Below are 15,538 nucleotides of genomic sequence, written 5' to 3'. Positions count from 1 at the left end.
TTGAAACAAAACTGGCCAACATTGATAATCACTGGAAGTCATTGATGAGTATTTATGGATTTGTTACACTTGTCTCTCCATTTTCACGTAAAATTTGAAATTTTTATGATGAAATGTTCTTGAAAACTTAAAAATGAATAAAAGTTTTAAAAAAGAATGGATGTCCCTTAATTTCTCAATATATTAGGAATATTTTACAGTAGTCTCTCTGGTGAAGAGGTGACTGCAGAAAACATACTTTGAGAAACATTTTGTAAGAGTCTTAAGAACATTATCATAGAAGTTAGCTTCCTCTCCACTCTGCACACCTTATGCCCACCCATCCTAACCCTGTAAAGAATCTTAGTAAGAAGTTATCTTCCTTCCCCACACAGGTAACTTCCCATTCACCCTGGGAACATCTCATTCTGATGGATGCTACAAAGAAGATAATATCAGCTAACACTTTACTGAACACCTTTTATGTTTTAGGCCCTTTACATACATTTGTTTTAATCTTTACAACAAGGAGGGCATTAGTATGCCCATTTCACAGATGAAGAAAGAGAGGCTTAATAATAAGTGAAGTCACTTGCTCATGGTCACACAGCTGAGAATCTTTTTTTTTTTTTTTTTTTTTTTTTGAGATGGAGTTTCACTCTTGTGGCCTTGTCGCCCAGCTCACTGCAACCTCCGCCTCCCAGGTTCAAGCCAATCTCCTGCCTCAGCCTCCAAGTAGCTGAGATTACAGGTATGTGCCACCATGCCCAGCTAATTTTGTATTTTTAGTAGAGATGGGATTTCTCCATGTTGGTCAGGCTGGTCTTGAACTCCCCACCTCAGGTGATCTGCCCACCTCAGCCTCCCAAAGTGCTGGGAAAACAGGTGTGAGCCATAGCACCTGGCCACTAAGAAGCATTTCATGCAGAATTTCTGCACGGATCTTTTGGACTTCGAAGACTGCACTGCCCCCTGCACCATAATGAACCCATACTTAATTGTGCTGTTTGGGCTAAATTTCTCCTTTCCCCAAGCCCACAAAACTATTTTGTAATTTCCTATGCTGACAATCATGAAACTTAAGTGTGCATCAGAGTTATCCACGGAGTTTGTTTAAAGTGTAGATTCCTGGGCAGAATCAGAAACAGAAAAGATTCTGACTTCATGGATCTAGGAACAGGGCCAAGGAATCTTCATTTAGCAAGAGATTCTGATGGAGGTGGTCTGAGAACAAAGCTTGGAAGGACACTCCTCAAATCCATCACACTCTTCAACTTCAAACATGTTATAATATGATCCTAGATTCTTTGGTTCCTGGCAATACATGACTTTAAATGAGTAGATAGTTACTCAGCTTCTTCAGAAAGTCTTTTTGTCCTGTTCTCTCTTCCCCCAGAATAACATAAAATCATCCTTGTCATCCCAGTAATAACGAGTGCACTAGAACCAATGTTCTGAGACATATAAAGGCCATGCCACCATTCACACGCCTTTCTTGAGACTGGCCACAATAAGTTGAATTTAAAATTACAGAAGCTCAGGGATGTAATTTACCATTAAGATGGGCAGTTTAATCCTTCAGTTCAGCTAAATATCTATCATAACTGAACATTCGCCAAGTGCCAGGTATTGTAACACAAAGATGAACAGGACACAGGCCTTCCTTTGGAAACTTTGTTTAGAAGTTTCTCAGTGATCATGACCTAAGCTGAGCTTTGAAGTCAGCTACACAGTAGAGAGGGGAATTTCTCTACTGAACACATAAAGTAGTAAAGCCCCAGAGAGGCCTGGTGACCTGCCCATGGTCACGCAGCTATCTTGTTTTGAGCCACTCACTGTGAGAATGAGCTCAGTATCTTAAAGATGTACAATGTCAAGGCCTGGAGGAATTAAATAATCTACCTGAGAGCCTTCAAGACTTTTGCAGCCTCCCCCAGAGACTCCAGTTTACAGTACATAACTCTTCCCACAATCCAATTCATTTTTGCTTAGGATTTATCAGCCACAAAAATGGGTTTAACCTTTTGAGCTTCAGTTTGGCACCTCCTGCATTTCCACCCTCAAATGCTGTCTCCCACCCCATCTGGCTGTGGCAAGACTCCTTCAAAGACCAGACATCTCTAAAATTAGGCATCGGCTGAGATTTATGCTGATTCTCTTGATTCAGTCCAGACTTGTCAACTTCCCTGGAAGCAAGCAGAATGTTCCATAAATTACTGCAGCCTTTTACCCACCAAACTATTTTTAAAGGGTGGTCTATATCAAATGCAATTAAATCTGAATTGTTGCCTCAATAACTCTGCCTTCTTTCTTTTCCCGTTCGCTTATATGCTCAAGTGTATTCAGCTTGCAATACATTAAGAGCTCAATTCGTCACTTTTGTCAGCCTCTGGAGAAATGGTAAGAGCAGTGGCACTTTCTGTTTCCCATGGTGTGGAAGCAAAGTGTCAGAACACCTCATCTTAACATGCACTCTGGTTACACATGTCACACTGATTCTGACTCCAGAAAATGTTCTGGTGCTAATTAACAGAGGTGCCCAAGGAATTAAACTCAGAGGAAGTTCTAGGACCCGAGGGCTCAACCAGGTCTTACTGTCTCCATCAGTTTCAAGGATACTCACTTGCACTCTGGTGAGTCCCCCATTACCTGACTATCATGTAGCCACTGGATTCCATGCCTGCCCTGGACTAAGCCTCGATTTCCCATCTCTCTGGAGTTCTTCCCTGCATAGGTAGAAGTGAGGCCATGCTGAAGGAGTGGTCCTGAAAGCCCTTTCCCGTTTCTCCCCTGCAATCATCCCAAAAGGCAGAGAACAGGATTGCATCTCAATGAGAGAGGATGTGTTTAATGAGGCATCTGAGTCCATTTTTCTTGTTTGCTGGCAGCTTTTAAACTTCATGCCTCCCTCATCCAGTGGTGTCCCACCTCTGGCCAAGCTGATAAGAAAGTTGGGGTGCTCCCTTTCTGGACTTCTGGGAACTCTCACCACAGCCCCACCCATTAACCACAATAAAAACCCGGGCCAGTCTCCTTTCCTTGCTCAATGACTTGGGAAGTCACTTCAGACTTCTCTGTGTTGCTTGCCTTGCTCTTCCTAGAGACCTCAATTATGTAAGTAATAAATGGTTTGTATCCTCTTGGTGTGCATGAGGCACCACTGATCTTGATATCCAGACCAAATTTTAGGCGGGGGCCCATCTGCCTCTGCAGGTGACCAGAACAATATGTTTTTCCTTCCTCTTGAGACCACAGTCCCACCAAAGCAGGTCAGTGAAAGAAGCAAAGACCCTGGGGCCTCCCTCACTATGGCTGCAACCTGAACGTGTCTCCCCATCTGGCTGACACCTGATGAGGCCTTGGGACATTGTTGTTCCTGCAACACATTGGCCAGAGACCAAAATCTTGCCCTGGCTGTAACCACTTCAGCAATTATCCACCTAAGTCCTGCCACTTAATTTTTCTCTACATTGGAAACTGTCTACATACCACATCTCTCTCTCCTGCCACCTCCAGCCCAGCCCTGCGACTAACTCAGTGTGAATTCATAAGATGTCCTTTCTTGAGATACTTTATTGCCATCTACCAGAAAAAAGTGGTAATAGCTATTGAAATCTATGGTGATTGAAACACAGGTGGCTCCCCCTGGAGTTGTGCAATTCATAATCTACAAAACCATAAGGAGAGGCCCTGTTCCTACCAAAGCTAGTCCTAGTCCTTTCCTGAATTTCAGGGGAAACATGAGTTCATGACAAACAAGGCAGCCTGGCAGATTCCAGCTTTCTTGCCACATCAATATCAGCACCCCTCATGTTGGAGGAAGGTGGCTGATGGTACACCTTCTGCATCCCTTGACTGACAGTTCATCATCCCTTAGTTCTCCATGGAAACTACCGGTGTTTTCAGTGGGACAATTCTTTCTTGTATGTGACTGTCCCTTGTACTGCGGGACATTTGACACACCAGCAACCAGGCACAAATACTAGGTGGCTGGGGAATGCCAGTTACTGTGGAAACCCAAAGCATCCCCTCCCACATTGCCAAATGTGCACTAAGGTGATGGTGCACCCTGCCCCAACAGTTGAGGAGCACATGGCGATCTCTCTGTATCTGCCTCTGTCTCTAGACTATGCTCTTTACGAGGGCAGGCATTTTACTTTCCACAAATCTACCTCCCTACTGCCTAAGCACAGTGCTTCACTAGAGTACCTGTCATTTTACCTGAATTGAAAAAGAGCCCTATAGGACTGACAGGGAGAATTAGCAAATCAGGACCTGCATCTGCGTGGAGGGCAACTCACGCTCTCCTCACCTCACTTGCTAGGAAACAGCCCAAGCTAGCTCATCTCCACCAAAACTCAGAGTGCCTGGTTCTTTAAACTCTCTTCTTGACTGGAGTGCATCTGCCTATGCCCATTGGTGTACTTGTCACCCACAGCAGAAGCATTGATCACTATAGCTTCTCTCATTCTCTCAATAATTAGTAACAAGTTGCCTTTTCCCTATGCCTAGGGAACTGAATAGCAAGTGTCTCCTGCATGGAAAAGGAAGAATAAGATAAAGCATGTGCTGACAAATAGAAATAGTGAATCACTTGTTTAAAAAAAAATGTGAGGAGGTACTGAATCAGGATTTCTGCCTTACATTCTGCTGCAATTGTCCAAAGTTCTTCAAGGGATTTATATGTTTATTATCTCAAAAACCTGTGTTGAATAGGTAGGACTGGCAGAGCAGGGGTATTTGTCTACCCATCATCCTTGTTCCTTGCTAACTGACCCTGGTTTTGTTCAGATGTCCATTCTCAAGAGAAATGACCCCATTCCCACCTCGGGGGTAAATCTAAGCCAGAGATTGTCCAAGTACAGCCCAAGGCCAAATTTTCTGCCCTGTCACCTGTTTTTGCATGGCCTGGAGCTAGGAATGTGTGATAGTTCATTTTGTGTGTCAACTTGCCTGGGCCATGGTGCCCAGATATTTGGTCAAACATTTTTCTGGAGGTTTCTGTGCAGGTGTTTTTGGATGAGATTAATACTTAAATTAGTGGACTTTGAATAAAGCAGATTATCCTCCATAATATAGGTGAGCCTTATGCAATCAGTTGAAGGCCTGAATAGAACAAAAGACTCACCTCCCCTGAGCAAGAGGGAATTCCATCAGCAGACAGCCTTCGGAATTGAACTGCAACATGGCTTCTTCCCTGGGTCTCCAGCCCACCAATCCACCCTGCAGATTTTGGACATGCCAGCCCTCCACAACTACATGAGCCCATTTTTAAAGTCTCTCTCTACGTATAGACACATCCTATTGGCTTTGGTTCTCTGGAAAACACTGACACCAGAATGGTCTTTGCATTTTAAAATGGTTGTATTTTAAATGGTTACATAAGCACCCACATTAATGTCCTTAATTTTGTCTCATAGCCAGCAAAGCCTAAAATATTTACCAGCTGGCCCTTTAAGAAAGTTTGCTGAAGTTGATGTCTGTTCAAAGCCAATCATAGAGATGATTCTACTATCTTTGCTAGTGATTGGCTTACAGATGGAATCTGTCTGGCCAGTCTGATAAGATGGAAGTTCTTCTAGGGGGCTAGGGGAAAGGCTTATTTGCTCAGAAGAAGGAATAACAGGATATGAGGGTTGGTGCTGCTGCAGTCATTCTGCAGGCATGAGGTGAGCCTCAGCACATGGTCACCTCACTGAGGATACCAAACAAAAAGATGGAAAGGATCGCTCATGATATCGTGGAGCTCTAGAATTAATACTCTGTCTCATTGCTTCTTGTTGTGTCAAACAATGAACTGCTTTAATGTTTCCAATACCTTGAGTGAGAGTTCTTGTTACTTGCAGCTAAACGCATCCTGATACTGCATCTGGAAAGCGAGGGCCAGAGGGGTTTCATTTTTCTTGTTGGTGCCCCCAGATAGTGAGTGATAGACCTGGAACTAGAATACTGGCTGCTCTAAACTGAGAACCCTTAAGTTTCTAGTTAGACAAAGTGTAGTGTTTCATGAATGAACTGAGGCTAGCTAGGTAGATTCAAGTGATTTCATTCTTGCTGGCGTTTTGAGGGAACTATTTCATAACAAAAACTATACCCACCACCCAACTTTCTCGCATTTACTTTATTTTTTGTTAAATATTTAAGGAACCAAATCATTGATATTTTCCCAAGAAAAAAGAGTCTTAGAAAAATACCAACAGTACAGTATACATACAAACAGGAGAAAATCTGTATCCCTGGCCCGGCCATTCTGGGTTTTTGTTGTAGTTGCTATTTGTTTGTTACTTATTTTTTTCATCACTAGGACAAAGAGTTTAATTTCACTAGCTACTGCTGCATGAATGTTCTAACCGGAGAAATGTTCTTTCTTGTTCTCTTATACTACTCAAACAGTCATTTTTATGCTGCAAGGTCATACACTTGCCAGCTACTTAACCTTCACTGCGGCCCCTCTAGTGGTCTCTGTTCCTACTGTGCCCATTTCACAGATGGAAAAAAAAAGGTTAAATGACTCTCCCCAGACTACAAAGTGCAGCTCACCACAACCAATATCACATAGAGAATGGAGATGATTACTGCATCTCTCAAGCCGAAGCTCTCTTTGGGTGTTGTTCCTCAGATAATTGCCTCCTGCCCCAACCCCCCGTAAGTGTGTCTATAAATGTGTCACCTCACTAAGGATACCAAACAGAAAGATAAACAGAAAGGTAGAAAGGATCACCCATGATATCATGGAGCTCTAGAATTAATACTCTGTCTCATTGCTTCTTGTCGTGTCAAACATTAAGAATTGTGGGTGATAGACCCGGAACTAGAATACTGGCTGCTCTAAACTAAGAATGCTTAAGTTTCTAGCTAGACAAAGTGTCTAACCCCTCTCCAGGAGTGGAGGGATTCACTGCAGTTGCTCTCTGCCTGTGGTCTTCCACATGGAAATCTGGGATCCTCACACAGACTTACCTTTCCTTTGGGGATCTGATTAGTTCTCAGACATTTTTTAAGCCCAGGAACTAATGGAGAACCAGAAAAAAATTACCATCTGCCCAGTTTACAGTCATGGTTTTGTTTTATTTCAAATCATCTCAGAATCCTGTACTTGTGATTTTGAGTTGTGTTGTAATTAAATCTATTCTTTAGAATTATGGACCCACATGTAAGGACCCACATAGATCCTAGACATTAATCCTGTCCAATTACTCCATCTTTGCTTCAGAACATCCAGAGCTCATCGCTAGAAAACTCTTCCTAACATTGGGACAAAATTTTTCTTCCTGCCTCCTTTACCCACAGGTTGTAGTTCTGCCTGCTGGTGCCTTCCTGAACAAATACATTTCCTCTTTCACAAGCCAATCCCTCAGATATTTTAAGACTGCTACCTTATAACCCAGAATTTTCTCTTCCCCCTGCTAAACATCCTCAGTTCCCTTAGCTGCAAAGCCAGGAACCTGGGTCCAAATCTGCTCAGCAGTCTGACCAGTCTTCTCTATAAATGGGCTCCAGGAATTATGAGAAACTTAATTGAACATCGAGCTTCCCAAACTTCCCTCATACTCATGGGTTTTGTAAATTTCCATTGAATAGCATTTTCCTTTTGTGGGCTTATTTCTTATGACCCTTTGGAAACATATGAACTTAATTGGGTTCCTATAATTCCATTCATTTGGGTCTATTTTTCCTAGAAAATGTTTGCTTCCCAGTAAAAATCAGAATAGGACCAATTTGCTACACCAAGGAGCCCGGTTTTCTTGCTAGCATCATTAGCAATGGGGCTGTTTTGATAAAGGCCAATTTTATCTACAATTAACACCCAGTGTCTGATTTCAGATGCAAGCTAAATGTTGTCACATGTATTTGAAAATAAGTGAACGTCCCATTAATATGTGTGAGCCTCTTATGAGTAAATTCAAAATTTCCCTGTGGCAAAGGAAGGTGATCAGAAGCCTCAGAGACCAATTTCAATCAATACCGAGAATAAATGATAACATTGCCTTAATCTTAAAAGAGTCCTTGTAACCAGAGAGTCATTGAAGGCACAGCTTCTTGGTGAAGATTTCAAACCAATAACTAATCAATCAACAATAATTTTTGAGGACCTACTTTGCACAATGCAAAATAATAACTTGGCCTGCAGTCAGAACATCAAGACTGACACAAGCCTACCCTGGATTTTGCCATCTGGTTGTGGAGCTAAGACAACACATCTGCCTTGGCACCAATGAGGCCACACCTACTAAGTACCAACACATGGAGTAGATCATTAGTGCCGAAGCCTTGTAGATGGGGAAGACAGCTAACATGTGAGTGCTTGCTCTGTGCTCACAGCGCTATGGACGTTATTTCCTTTACACACTCCAGCAGCTTGACTTGGGAGAGAAGCGAGTCAATGCAAGATAGTGACTCTCAGTCCTATCTTCCTGGAATGGAAGAGGATAAGACCCCAAACCAAACTGCAGGATGAAAAACTTCCCCTTGTGAGTAGTTCCCAGAGCTGAACAGGTGACACTGAGCTCCAAACATCTGAGCAGAGTAGAGAAGGGAAAGGAGGAGAGGAGGTCCAGCAGGGTACTGTGGGCAGAGGGACTGCGGTGGCACCAGGCTGGGAAGTGCCTGTGGGAGATGCCCCTGAGGCTGTTGAAAGTGAGGACAATGTCCTTGGCAGAATGGGAGGTCAGGGCCCTGCGGTCCCACTCCAAAAGTCATGCCCCCTCCCACTCCCATCCTTCTGAACTCCTAGAACCAGAGTGAGAAGTGACCTTGACATTCCTCTACCAGCCCTCCATTTTGAAGCTGAGGACAACATAGTCCAAGAAAATGAAATAATGTATACATATCACCTTGATGCTTCCTACTTAGGCTGGGATTAAGCGCAGGCTTCTAATTATCAGTCTGATCCCTTTCCACTGAATCACACTCTCTGCCAAACCAGGTTTCTCTTCAGCATTTCCCATCTTCTCCTCCCCTTTCTCTCAGTTTCTCACATACAGGAGGGGTTGTGGTGCCCTGTCTACACACTGAAATCAATAGCACCTTACACAAAAGCCCGTTAGACTGACATGACTCAAAACTTACATGGGAAGGGAAATAAGCTTTGTGCATAAGTAACTATAAATAAAAGCCCAAAACTAGTGAAAGTTTCTAGATCTCCTTTTTATTTAAATGTTCCTCATTTATATGCAACCAATTCACAAAAGCCCACACACCAATCTGTAATGCACCTGGTATTGTGAGAAATTGCCAGTTTGGTAGTGTCATGTTTTTTTTCCCTCCACAATAAAAACTGCACAAGTTCATGTCCTTAGGGTGCAATCATCTCTTTTCCTTTCTTTTAAATGACTCCCCCAAACAAGTAGGTTTACGAAATATAACAAATGAAACAGGTTCTAGTCCCAATCTTCTACCAACACGCATCCAGGTATATTTTAGCGTGAGGATGTCTAACAGCTCTCTCTGATGTGGCTTTGTACCACCCTCGTACCAAACCACAATCTGTGTTGGCCTGCAAGAGCTGCCATAACAAAGTGCCAAAGACTGAGTGGCTTAAACATAGACATTTATTTTCTCATTGTTCTGGAGGCTGGAAGCTTGAAATTAAGGTGTCAGTAGGGGTAGGATCTTCTCAGACCTCTCTCCTTGGCTTGTAGAGGGCTGTCTTCTCCCTGTGTCTTCAACTGGTCTTCTGTCTGTGTGCATCTGCATCCTAATCTTCTCTTCTTATAAGGGCGCCAGTTATATTGGATTAGAGTCTACCCTGATGATCTTTTTCCAACTTAATTACCTCTTTAAAGACCTTATCTCCAAATACAGCCATACTCTGAGGTGCTGGGAGTTAGGACTTTAACATATGAATTTGAAAGGAGCACACTTCAGCCCCTAACACTCAGGCCTCTGACTACCCCCAAATTCGTGCCCTCACATGCAAAATATATTCACCCCATACCAACGGCCCCGAATGTCTTAATCCTTTTCACCATCAATTCAAAGGACTCTACCTAGAGCAGCTCTTAGGGCTGGCACTTGAAGAGGCAGAGAAGAATTAAAAGAATGTGCCATTTCTCATCTGGGACTGGAGTTTAGGCCTGGCTTCCAGCACCAGAAGAGAGACTTGGGCTAACAGGGTTACTTCCGCTGGAGAGATGTGAGGCTGTCCTGTGGGGTTGTGCAACCCTGAACACTTTTAGAAAGGAGTCTGTTTCTCCTGAATCACTGCACAAAAGCTTCAAGGGTGAAGTGGTAAGACGTCTATGGAGAATTCGTCTCCTATTGCCTCTTGTTCAAAAGGAGCTGATCGTCTCTGTTCTAGGAAAGGAATACAGAGAGCTGATTCAGCTTACCAAGAGTAAAAATAGCTAAGTGGACAGCTTGAGCGAAACTTAGCAGTTCACCTGTTTTTCCTATTATCAACTACAGAACAAAGTGTATCAAGGACTGCAAAGTTAGAAGCCACTGTAAAATCAGGACTCTGTGTAAAAATCCTCTATCTGAAATTGAGAAGAGATGGCAAGCTGAAAATAGACAGCTGTTTCAGATGCTTCTCCTTGAACAGCTGCCAGGGGACCAGCAGTCAACGGGAAGCCTCGATGGCACTAGTTCGGGGAATGCACTGTAGCACGTGGCTGTCAGCAGGATCCCATCAGCTCACATCCAAGGGGAAAAGGCTTGGGCTTCCCGTCATCATTTGCCAACTTTCCAAAGTTCAGTGTTATGTTCAGGCTAGGCCAAAGTGTAGTTGTGGGTCAAGTTCATTTTCGGTGGTGCAAGGCTGGAACCTTTTCAATAAAGATGCACTTACTTAGATACCTATGACTTCGGAACTCTAACATTTGAATTTACAATTGAGTCCTTCAGCCCTGCTGACCAAAAGCAAGCAGAATGTCCAAGAGGGTGAAAATAGAGATGAAGACAACCTTCATGAGCTCTGCTGCTGCCCCTGAATGTTACGCTGGTGCTCTAAGAAACGACAGTCTAGGCTAAGCACGGTGACTCGCTCCTGTAATCCCAGCACTTTGGGAGGCCAAAGCAGAGGCTCACTTGAGGCCAGGAGTTTGAGGCCAGCCTGGGCAACACAGCGAGACCCCATCTCTGCAAAAATATAAATGTTAAAAAAAGAAATGACAATCTACAATCAGTTCCACTGAGGTGTAAAATAGCCATGTTAGGGATTTGATAAGGGAGGAGGGCTTTGGGCTTGAGAAAAAAAATACACACACACACACACACACATACTCCTTTTTAAAGAGAGAAAAGAGACAACTTGAGACTAGCAAACATGCCCCAGTTTGTCCATCCTCAAACATTATTAGATGAGTCTGTCATGTTGACAAATAGCCCCCACTAACAACAGGCCCAGCAGACAGCAAACACAAGCAGGGTGTTCGATTCCCACTCCTCTCAGACGCAAATTGTGGAACGCAGGAGGCCTATACAGTGCACACATGTGATCTAAAAATACCACGCCAGCCTTGTCTTTGTGGGGATTGCTTCCCAGGCGACAGAGGCCCTGAGGCCTAGGACCTGCCCAGGGGAGGGGCAGGGGCCTCTGCCTGCACCAGGACTAATTACTGGAGGACCTGGGCAGGCAGCTGCCGGGCCCTGCTCCCCATTTGTGAGCACGTTGCAAGGCAGTGGTTCTAACTTTAGAACTGCACTCTAAACTTTGATCTCCCATCACTGCCTGGCTTTAGGCAAAACATAAACTTGAGAGCTGCAACATATTTTTTAAATCTTATTCCCCTGGCAGTTTAAGAATAAGGACAGGAATTATTTTCAAATGAGAATCTTTGACTGCATAACACAGGCTTCCAAAATTAAGCAGAAACACATGGCAGCTCTTATTATTAAATTTCCCTTGGAAAACAATGGTTTAAATTAAGGGGAGGGGGGACAGTTTGATGAAACTTTGAAATGCGAAGCTTCAAGTTTAAAATAAAAAATGACTCTACTGTTTTGTTTTCTTTAAAGATTATTAGGGAGTTTTTCTAGCTTTACCATTATTAATCAATTTCTACCAATGTTTAAAATTGAATGCTTGGGGTTCGAAAGATAAATGACTATTTTTTCAAGCTGAAGTCAGGTGCTAAGTGGTTTTCTGAAGTACGGAGAGAAATTTGCGCTGCCCAATTGAAGCATCTCTCCATAAAACGTATTTCTAAGAAAATCATGGTGGTGAAATTTAACTGTATCATAATCTTTACCTGATTCTGTGTAGAATTCAGTAAGAAACAGAAACCTTCTAGCAAAGTGTGCTTGTGCCACAATTAGGGCGAGCCACTGGCATCCTCTATCATCAAACTAAATCAAAACACAGCTTTCCTCTTCTCCCTAAGAAATTCCCAGAAAGGATTTGGGCAAGAAGATGTTCTTAGAAACTGCACCATCTCAAACCTCCCAGGCACTATTTAATTCTTCCTTCCCTTTAAGGACTAAATCAATTACTACCTTCTCAATGAAGCCTTTCTGATCACCTCATTTAAAAGTTTCCTGTGTCCCAATCAGCCCACATCCTTACCGTGCGTAGCGCCCATTTGGAACTTATTATTTCCTGTTGGATGTTGTTAGTGATCTTAGGAGTGTGTCTCTTCCCTTTTGCAGCTACCTTATAAGCTCCATGGTGGTAAGGATCAGTGCTTTCTCTTTTTTGCATACCTCATTGGGCCTAGCTCAGTGCCCCAACCAGTGGCTGAGTTCCTGTGCCGAAGACTGCAGGGGATACCAGCAGTGCTTAGTAATGACAAGAAGTTATCTTCTAGCATCACCCAGGGGATGCCCTGGGGAACAAACACAAAGGAAGAAAAGACACCTCAAACTACTTCCACTCGCCTTCTCACTCATGACCCCTAACAGTGCCTGGCTGTGCTAATGGAGGTGAGGCAGCCTGCTGGGCTCACAGCAAAGTGGTAAATTCTACTATCGAGGCTCAGCTTGATGCAGAAACGAAAGGAAAGGAGAGAGAAATTGTCCCCACTCTGATTTTGCAAATGACTTTATTTTTTGACTTCTGTCAATATTCATAACTCTGCTTCACCTTCATGCCCTGGCCTGATTTTAAGCTTCTCTGATTAAAGGGATGATTTCTGTGCAGTGCATTACCGGCTGCAATAACATCCATTCCCCACCCCCATCCCCCACACACAGCCACCAGTTCTCATGCCATCTCTGCAAAATTTTTGAAACAGCATCAATACCAGTTGTAGAAAAATAAGAACATCATTCACAAAACTTGGTTTATGCAACTGAATTCCAGTTTGGAGAGACTCCCTTTCTCTTTATAAGAAACTTCTATTCTTCTTTCAAATAGCCAATAAATCTCTACCCAATTTTGGATAGAGATTTCATTGCCTGAATCATGAAGAGACATCAAAGGTTCAGAGGAGAGAACTTTGCCCAGGTGAATGTGGAAAAAATAGATGCCATCTGTGATGTAAGAGCTTGTGATTCACAGTGTGGTCCACAGACCAGTGTCATCACCTGGGAGCTTGTTAGAAATGTAAGAATCTCAGTTTCCTCTCCACACCTACTGAATCAAGATCCTTATTTTAACAGGATCCCCAGGGATTTCTATACACATTAATATGGATCAGAATATCCAATAAAAGCTGTCTCCCCATCAAAAAGCCTTCTCTCTCCAATTTGTCATGCTGGCCTGAAATGCTCATTATAGAGATGAACAGGATGGGGGTGAGCCATGCTTTTTCACCTTTAAATTGGAAGTTCACCCAAGATAAATGATATATTAAGGCAAATCAGATACTGGTACTGAGGAGCCCCTTTCCATGGGAATCTGCATTTGAAAGGGGGGGAAAAAAGGAGCTAATGCTTTGGACCCTCTAGGAAAATATGTGCCCTGGTCACGAGGATGCTAAGGCCATGAGAAATGCTCTGTCTAGATCCAGATGTGGAAGACAGAATCCCTACAATGGAGGCCGGGCATGGTTGCTCATGTCTGTAATCCCAGCACTTTGGGAGGCAGAGGCAGGTGGATTACCTGAGGTAGGAGTTCAAGACCAGCCTGGCCAACATGGTGAAATCCCATGTCCACTAAAAATATGAAAATTAGCCGGGCGTGGTGGTGGGTGCCTGGAGTCCCAGCTACTAAGGAGGCTGAGACAGGAGAATCATTTGAACCTGGGAGGAGGCCGCAGTGAGGCAAGATCACGCCACTGTACTCCAGCCTGGGCAACAGTGTGAGACTGTCTCAAAAAAAAAAAAAAAAAAAAAAAAAAAAAAAAAAAAAAGAAAGAAAGAAAGAACAAGAAAAAAGACAAGAGAATCCCTATGATGACAGACTTTCAACAGTTAGAAAATAACCTTCCCACATGGGTAGCCATATTCAGGAGGGCCTGAGGGCCACAGAATAGAATGAGGGCACCAGTGACAGTGAAATGGGCCATAGGGAGGGAGAACAGAGCCAAGACCCGAGACACCAGCTGTGGTTCCATGCTGAGGTACCTGGAGACGGGTGCTTCTGTAAACAGAATTCATCCAAAAAGCCCGGAAACAAAAAAGCCCTCAGTCTTCATCCATCTATGGGTATATAAGGCGTCAGAGTCACACTAGTGATGATTTCCAGTACCTCACTAAACCCTGCCAGTTCCACCAGGCCGTCCCTATTGTGAGTTCCTCCACCATCTTGCGTGTTTCTGGAAGACTCCAGGAACTATCTCAAATCTATGAGGCATCAGACTGTTTCTTGCTCCCCTCTACAGTGCAGTGCCCTGTCCATCCTCCCAAAGATGGATGCTCATGTCCTTGTGGCTGAACAGCAGCCCCATAAGCTACTTCTAAGACCAAAAGGAAAGGTCCAATCCACCCACCCCTTAGTGTATTGTTCTGTTAGAGAGATACCTTAGCTGAGCTGTGGATACCAAGGGTGGAGTTCAGCGAAACCTCCCTCCTCCTCTCCCATCCTCAGACCCACCTGTGGAGCCAGTCAGCTTCAAGTGTCCTCACAGGAGCCACTCTCTCCTGGACTCTACGCTATGTTCATGTAATCTGTTATTCATCCCTCCCCATTCCCACTCTGCCACTTCACCAGACATGTCACTATCTTCCCGTTTCTAATCATGGATATGGCCCGTGTTCTTTTTCCAGTGAAAACAAGGATAAAATAGGGGATTGCACAGACATGGAACTGGGGATGAGAAGATAGTTGAAGGAGAGAGGTGCCACTGGACCCTCGCTCCTGACACAGCCAAATCTCACCATGTGCCACTGCAACACCCTGCTACACCCAATCAGTTTGTTAATAAACCAAGTGAACCAACTTTAAAATAAAATTCAAGGGGAACACAAAGTGACAGCAGCCCGAGAGAACAGCAGCAGTTCTACCCACTCGTGCTCATTTGTTCATTTATTCAGCACCTAAAACAGTGTCTGGCATAAAACAAGCCATAAATATTTGCAAATGAATGACCAAATGAACACAGGAATTTAGCAAATACAGGCTTAGTGCCTGAATGTGCAAGTCTGTATGTGAGACACTAGAATGCAGCAGTAAATCAGAATCCACCCCTGCCCTGACTGAGGATCCAAGGGAATGAATAGATGATTCCCAGTCCCATGC

The 15,538-nt window shown here is 43.7% G+C and overlaps 1 long non-coding RNA gene across 3 annotated transcripts in view; it reads right to left on the bottom strand.

Annotated features, from left to right (window-relative positions):
* The window catches only part of LOC139360008 (uncharacterized), an 84,197-nt gene extending 71,619 nt beyond the window's left edge, over positions 1 to 12,578 (bottom strand). For all 3 annotated transcript variants that reach the window (XR_011616866.1, XR_011616865.1, XR_011616867.1), the window contains exon 1: positions 12,485 to 12,578. This is a non-coding gene — a long non-coding RNA (uncharacterized lncRNA). The remainder of the gene's footprint in view (positions 1 to 12,484) is intronic.
* Between the last annotated feature and the right edge of the window lie 2,960 nt (positions 12,579 to 15,538).

The sequence above is a fragment of the Macaca nemestrina genome, chromosome 19 (genome assembly GCF_043159975.1).
Source record: "Macaca nemestrina isolate mMacNem1 chromosome 19, mMacNem.hap1, whole genome shotgun sequence".
Taxonomy (NCBI): Eukaryota; Metazoa; Chordata; class Mammalia; order Primates; family Cercopithecidae; genus Macaca; species Macaca nemestrina.
The sequence above is the reverse complement of the archived record's forward strand: the minus strand, read 5'-3'. Positions and strand labels throughout refer to the sequence as shown.